Consider the following 8,229-nt stretch of genomic DNA (forward strand, 5'->3'; position numbering starts at 1 on the left):
CTTCTTTAACCAGTAATGCTACCCCACCTCCCTTTCCTTCCTGCCTATCCTTCCTGAATATCGAACACCCCTGGATGTTGAGTTCCCAGTCCTGGCCATCCTTGAGCCATGTTAAAAAGAAGAGTTTGGTGGGACAATTTCAAATATGAGGTAAAAATTTTTTCGGTATGTTATGGGAAAAAGAGGGCGGCAGCTAACCGGCATCGAGAAGAGAATGTAAACAAAAGGTTTACGGATGTCTGTAAAGCAGTTGACGGAGGGGATAAGGGAGCTGAGACTAAGTTCCGGGTGCTAAAGGAAGAGTGGGAATTATTGCAAGCTGAAAAATGCAAGGGGGCCATTCTCTGTGCAAAGGCTAGAGAAGCATTGGAGGGCGAAAGATGCACTAGATATTTTCTGGAGCAAGAGAAGCTGCGACAGAGATTATCGTTAATTGAAGAGTTGAAGGTTGGGGAGAAGATCATTCATGAAAGTGAGGAGACTTTGGAGGCGGCTAGCAGCTTTTATCAAGAGCTATATACAAAAGAAGACATTTCCAATTTGGAGATGGAGAAGGTTACTGTAATGTATATACCTTTAAGGGGGAACTATGTTTTACAGCTCATGTATACTGTAGTACCGGCAGTGACCACACCTGTATATAGCACTGAGTAGTAATCTGTACAGATCAGTTGCAGTGTGAGCCACGTTGAGTAAACACCTGTTGTACCGTTCTCCGTAGTCTGTGTCTTATTATACATGGACGCAACATTGGCGACGAGGCAGGTTCGAACCTACCTGCAACTCTGCATCACCTCCCGGGGATTCATTCCTGGAGATCAGTGGATTGGAGGTCAAGGCCAGAGACTCGGGCGTCGACCACGGGCAACCGCCCAGTCATCCAGCAGAGACTCGAGAATTGCAGGGGAGGCTGTCGAGAGCCAGGCTTGGCTTTCCAGTCGAGGTGGTCCAGCGAAACGGGCTGGCAACAGGTAGTGCGCAGACCCTTCCCGGACAGTGGCGGGCTAGAGCCCGACCGAGCGGCACAGCAAAGGGCCGAGCAGCGTCGACGGGGGAGAGAGAGGGCAGAGCACACAGGGCATAGCTAGTGTTCAGGGGCCGAGCAGCGTCGGAGAGAGGGAGAGAGAGACGCGCAGAAACCCGTGAGGCGCCGCCATTGCCACGAGGACCGCCGAGAGCGGCGTTGGCAGCAGCGCAGGAGAAGCGCGCAAAACCTACAGGGCGCCGCCATTGCCACGAGAACCACCGGGAGTGGCGTTGGCAGCAGCGGGGGAGGAAGGAAAACGCGGGAGACACCATTTTAAGCCATTGGGAGACGCCATTTTAAACCACACCCAAAATGCCGAAGAGTGGCAGTATCACCGCATTTGACAATGAAGTCGAAGATTGGACTGCATATGTCGAACGAATAGAGGTGTACTGCAAGGCAAATGAGGTGTCAGATGACAAGAAAGCGTCGGTATTGTTAAATTTAATGGATGCAAAGATGTATAGTTTATTACGAAATCTTGTAACCCCAACAAAGCCAATGGAAAAGAGTTTTGAAGACATAGTAATGATACTAAAGGAACATTTAAACCCCACACCGCTGCTGATAGCAGAAAGATTCAAGTTTCACAAACGGAAGCAGCATAAGGATGAAAGGAATGCTGATTATTTAACAGAACTGCGCAAACTATCGAAACACTGCCAGTTTGGAGCGGGACTGGCAGATACCTTAAGGGACAAGTTTGTGTGTGGGCTTCAAAGTGAAGGAACCCAGAAAAGGCTTTTATCTGAAAAGGACCTTACGCTGGAAAAGGCTTTCAGCATTGCGATATCATATGAAGCAGCAGCACAGGGCGCTGCAGAGATACAACAGAGACCACAAGAATATGGCACAAACGAAATGTCATATGGAACAGAGCTGCGGCAGAACAACACACGACCAGAATGATTGCTGGTTCAAAGACAAAGTGTGCAGACAGTGTGGAAAAGTAGGACACATAGCACGAGTCTGCAGGTCAGGAAAGAAAACCAGCAATAAGAAACCTACCAAAGCAAAGTACAAGAAGGTACATAAGATGACGGAGAATAGTTCAGACGAACAAAAGAGTGATAACAACTCCGAAAGCAGGGAACTGAGTTGTCTGAAACTACATAATGTGATCACAACGGAGGATCACCGAACCATTTGGGTCACTCTCAAGTTAGCAGGAGTCCAGGTAAAGATGGAATCGGACACAGGATCAGCCCTAACAGTCATAAACCGACGGGACTACGAGCAGCTATTCTCACACATACCCTTGAGAGACACAAAAGTTATTTTGAAGACGTACGCGGGGCAAAAAGTCTACCCCAAAGGATAAATAAGGGTGACCGTTATATATAACGGTAAGGAAACACTAAAACTAGACCTGTATGTATTGCAAGATGGAGGACCACCATTACTGGGACGTGAATGGATCCAGAAAATACAACTGGATTGGCATTCCATACAGGCACTGACTGTGGCTGACAAAAAGGATGACGACGTCACACCTGGGCGACTGTCAAAGATCCTAACTGACGCGAAAGAAGTGTTCCAGCAAGGACTCGGAACACTAAAAGGCATGACAGCGATGATTAAAATTGAAGAAAATGCAAGCCCAAAATTTTTTAAGGCCAGACCGGTACCTTATGCGATCCGCCCAGCCGTCGAAGCAGAGCTGGAGAGTCTGGAACGTTCAGGAGTACTGTCCAAGGTAGACTGGAGCGAGTGGGCTACACCCATCGTCCCTGTGATGAAAAAGTCGTTGAGCAGCACACCTGGGGAACCAAGGAAGGTTCGCATCCGTGGGGACTTTAAGGTAACAGTGAACCCGGTCCTTCACACCGTACAATATCCACTTCCGCGGATTGAAGATATTTTCACCTCGCTATCTGGAGGGAAATGCTTCACTAAGATTGATCTGGCCCAGGCGTATCTGCAAATGGAGGTAGAAGAAGCATCAAAAAAATACCTCACAATCAACACCCATAAAGGTCTCTACCAATACAACCGGCTGGTATTCGGGGTAGCATCAGCTCCGGCTATGTGGCAGAGGGCAATGGAACAAGTCCTGCAAGGGATCCCAGGGACCCAGTGTTATTTGGACGACATCCTGGTCACGGGCGAAAATGACAGTGATCACCTTGCCAACCTGGAGCAGGTGCTCACTAGATTGCAGGAATATGGGCTCCGAGCTAACCGCCCCAAATGCGAGTTTTTTAGAAAACAGATCTCGTATTGTGGCCACGTTATCGATAAAGAGGGGTTACATAAGTCCCCAGAGAAGATTGAAGCAGTAGTCAAGGCTCCAGCACCGGAAAATGTGTCACAACTGAGGTCGTTCCTCGGGCTGGTAAACTACTACCATAAGTTCTTGCCAAATTTGTCTACAATACTACACCCACTGAACACCCTACTGCAAACTGGGGTGCCATGGAAGTGGAGTGACGAATGTAGACGAGCTTTCCAGAAAGAGCAAAACACTAATCACATCGAAAGAGGTATTGGCCCATTACAACCCGGCATTACTAATTCGGTTGGCATGTGATGCGTCACCCTACGGCATTGGAGCGGTGCTGTCGCACAAATTCTCGGACGGCTCAGAGAGGCCAATAGCCTTTGCGTCACGATCACTAACCTCAGCCGAGCGTAACTACGCCCAGATTGACAGGGAGGCCCTCAGCCTAGTGTGGAGAGTGAAAAAGTTCAATCACTATCTGCACGGGCAGAAATTCACCTTGCTGACTGATCACCAGCCTCTAATCCGAAGAAGGGCGTTCCGGTGATGACTGCGCAACGACTACAATGATGGTCACTTTTTCTAGGGGCGCACCACTATGAGATTGAATATAAGGGCACGAAACAGCATGGAAATGCTGATGGGCTATCACGCCTGCCACTGCCTACTGCGGAGGAAGCACCAGCAGTGGATCCTGTCGAAATATTCCATTCGACTATAGTTGAATACCTACCGGTAACTAACGCTTGTATCGAAAAGGAAACCCGAAATGACCCGACACTGTCTCGGGTATATGATTTGACGGTGAAGGGATGGCCAGCACATGGCGACTCACTGTTGCCAGCATTCTCGACAAGGAGAGAACAGCTGTCAGTGTACCGGGGGACCTTGATGTGTAGATCCCGAGTGGTAATTTCACCCAAGTTAAGGGATAGAGTGCTCAATGAACTTCATGAGGGTCATCTGTGAGGGGTAAAAATGAAAAGCCTAGCCAGGGCTTATGTGTGGTGGCCGGGAATCGATAAACAAATCGAGGACCTGACCAAGAGCTGCTCAGCATGCCAGAAAGTCCAAAATGCACCACCACAGGCCCCTCTACACCCATGGGAGTGGCCCTCATCTCCATGGCAAAGGGTGCATATTGATTTTGCTGGTCCATTCATGGACTCAATGTTTTTAATAGCCGTGGATGTGCACTCGAAATGGCCTGAGGTCATCAAAATGTCCTCCACCACCATGGAGAAATCTATTGCAGTCCTACGGACCATTTTTGCCAGGAGTGGCTTGCCAGAACAGATTTGCTCCGACAACGAACCACAGTTTGTGTCCGAAGAGTTCCAGAGGTTCTTGAAAAAGAATCGGGTAAGGCATTACACATCTGCCCCGTATCATCCAGCCACAAATGGATTGGCTGAGAGGTTCGTACAAACCTTTAAGAAGGCAATAAAGGCTATGTACAATGACAACATTCCGCTGCAGCACAAGGTGGACAATTTTCTGTTCGCCTACCGGAATGCAACACATGCAGTCACCAACCAGGCCCCAGCCATGATGTTCTTTAACCGAAGGTTAAGATCTCGCCTGGATTTGCTCAGACCAAACGTACGAAGAGATGTTGAGAGTAAGCAATTCCAGCACATCCATGAGAAGCCAACAAGGAGCTTCAATGTAGGGCAACCAGTCTTGGCCCACGACTACCGAACAGAAAAATGGCAGCCAGGAACGATATGCACACGGCAGGGCCCACTAATGTACACAGTGGACGTTGGGGAGAGCATTGTGAGACGCCATGCTGACCAGATCCTAGAGTCACAGGAACAAGTCAACCCCATGCCTCGCCCATACGTACCTGGTGATGAACCCGACGTACAGGTCGCATCTACCCCAGAAACAGTAGCATCGGAAGCTGATGAACCAACCGACGACAGGGGGCCAGAATCGCCTCCGCACCAAGAGCAAGACACTCGGGAAAGGCGCTATCCAGAAAGGATCAGGAAGCCTCCCCAAAGACTGAATATATAAATAGACTATTTTCAGCTAATGTTGCATGTTAAAAGTGTTAATTGTAATTAGTTTGATATTTAATTGTTAAATGAGTGTTATGGTACTGTTAATCAAAAAGGGGAGGAATTGTAATGTATATACCTTTAAGGGGGGAACTATGTTTTACAGCTCAAGTATACTGCAGTACCGGCAGTGACCACACCTGTATATAGCACTGAGTAGTAATCTGTACAGATCAGTTGCAGTGTGAGCCACGTTGAGTAAACACCTGTTGTACCGTTCTCCGCAGTCTGTGTCTTATTATACACGGACGCAACAGTTACTGCTTTTATTGAAAAGGGGTTTAAAGGAGGATGAGAGAAGCATGTGTGATAAAGAAGTAGGATTAGCGGAAATAAAAATAGCAATAAGTGGAATGAAGGGGGGGGGGGGGAAAAGCCCAGGGTCCGATGGAGTAAGTGCAGAATTTTATAAGGAATTTTTCGAGATATTAAGTCCATTGCTCTTAGAAGTTTTTAAGGAAATTAATATTGAGGGAAGCCTGGCCCCATCTATGAGGAGAGGTATCATAAGCTTAGCTTATAAAAATAAAGGGGATAGACAGGATCTGAAGAATTGGAGGCCCATCACACTATTAAATGTGGATTATAAGATCTTGGCGAGGGTTATGGCAAATCGTTTGAAGGAGGTGTTACTGCAGATAGTTTGGCCCTCTCAGTCCTATGGCGTCATAGGCCGGGACATTGCAGACTCTGTGGTCTCAATCCGAGATGCGATAGAGCTCATGGAAGAGAGTGGGAGGGAGGCTTATGTATTAAAGATAGATCAAGAGAAAGCCTTTGATAGGGTCTCTCATGAGTTTTTATTGAAGGTTTTGGAAGCATTTGGTTTCAAGGAAAGTTTTATTCAGTGGATAAGGATTTTTTATTCAAACATATTTAGCTGTGTTAAATGTAATGGTTTTTTCTCTAAGTATTTTCCAATACAGAGATCAGTGAGACAGGGTTGTCCCCTGTCCCCATTGCTGTACACATTGGTAGGAGAACCATTAGGTTACATGATGTGAAAGAAACAAGGTGTAGTTGGGATTGTGGTACCCAGTTCTGGGCTGGTGTCGGTGATACACCAATATGCAGATGACACAACCGTAACATTGAGAAATGGGGAGTCAGTGAGGAAAGCTATGGAGGTAGTGGAGGAATATGGTAGAGCTTCAGGTGCCAGAGTGAATTATAGTAAGTCCCAATGCCTGGTTGCAGGGAGGGGTAGGGGGGAATGGTTGGGGGTATGTCCCTTTAAGGTGGTGGAGGTTTTGGAAGTTCTGGGGGTGCATATGGGGTGCAAGAAAGATAGGGAAGAAGTGGATCGATTAAATTGGGAACCGAAGATTATGAAAATTAAAAAGATTTTGGGAAGATGGGAAAGAAGAGAGGAGAGGACATATAAATTGGCCGGAAAAAGCAATAATCCTGAGGATTGCGAGCAGTTTAGGATTCAACAAAGGAGGACAACGGGATTAATTAAGAAAGGGAAAATAGAATATGAGAGTAAGCTATCAGGGAACATAAAAACTGACTGTTAGAGCTTTTATAGATATGTGAAGAGAAAAAGATTGGTGAAGTCAAGTGTAGGTCTCTTGCAGTCAGAATCAGGGGAATTTATAATGGGAAACAAAGAAATGGCAGACCAACTAAATACATACTTTGGTTCTGTCTTCATAAAGGAGGACACAAATAACCTCCCAGAGATGCTGGGGAACATAGGGTCTGATGAAAGGGTGGAACTGAAAGAAATCAGTTTTTGTAGGGAAATGGTGTTAGGAAAATTGATGGGACTGAAGGCCGATAAATCCCCAGGGCCTGATAATCTACATCCCAGGGTACTTAAGGAAGTGGCCCTAGAAATAGTAGATGCATTGCTGGTCATCTTCCAGAACTCGATAGACTCTGGAACAGTACCCATGGATTGTAGGGTAGCTAATGTTACCCCACTATTCAAAAAAGGTGGTAGAGAAAAAGTGGGGAATTATAGACCAGTAAGCCTGACATCGGTAGTGGGGAAAATGCTAGAGTCTATTATAAAAGATGTAATAGCAGAGCACTTGGAAAGCAGTGACAGGATCGGACAAAGTCAACATGGATTTACAAAAGGTAAATCATGCTTGACTAATCTACTGGAATTTTTTGAGGATGTAACTGGTAGAATAGATAAGGGAGAACCAGTGGATGTGGTGTATTTGGACTTTCAGAAGGCTTTCGATAAGGTCCCACATAAGAGATTAGCGTGCAAAATTAAGGCACATGGGATTGGGGGCAAGATATTGACTTGGATAGAGAACTGGTTGGCGGACAGAAAGCAAGGAGTTGGAATAAACGGGTCGTTTTCCGAGTGGCAGGCAGTGACTAGTGGGGTACCGCAAGGATCGGTCCTAGGACCCCAGCTGTTCACGATATATATTAATGATCTGGACGAGGGAATTGGATGTAATATCTCCAAATTTGCAGACAACACAAAGCTGGGTGGGAGGGTAAACTGTGAGGAGGATGTCGTGAAACTCCAGTATGATTTGGACAGGTTGGGTGATTGGGCAGAAACATGGCAAATGCACTATAATGTGGATAAATGTGAGGTTATCCACTTTGGTGGCAAAAACAGGAAGGCAGAGTATTATTTGAATGGCAATAGATTGGGAGAATGGGAAGTGCAAAGAGACCTGGGTGTTCTTGTGCACCAGTCGCTGAAGGTAAGCATGCAGGTGCAGCAGGCGGTTAAGAAGGCAAATGGTATGTTGGCCTTCGTAGCAAGAGGGTTCGAGTACAGGAACAAGGATGTCTTGCTACAGTTATACAGGGCCTTGGTGAGACCACACCTTGAGTATTGTGTGCAGTTTTGGTCGCCTTACCTGAGGAAGGACGTTCTTGCCATGGAAGGAGTGCAGCGAAGATTCACCAGGCTGATACCTGGGATGGCAGGAATG

This window comes from Somniosus microcephalus, chromosome 20 (genome assembly GCF_052327205.1).
Source record: "Somniosus microcephalus isolate GS21.2 chromosome 20, FLI_Smic_1.0, whole genome shotgun sequence".
Lineage (NCBI taxonomy): Eukaryota > Metazoa > Chordata > Chondrichthyes > Squaliformes > Somniosidae > Somniosus > Somniosus microcephalus.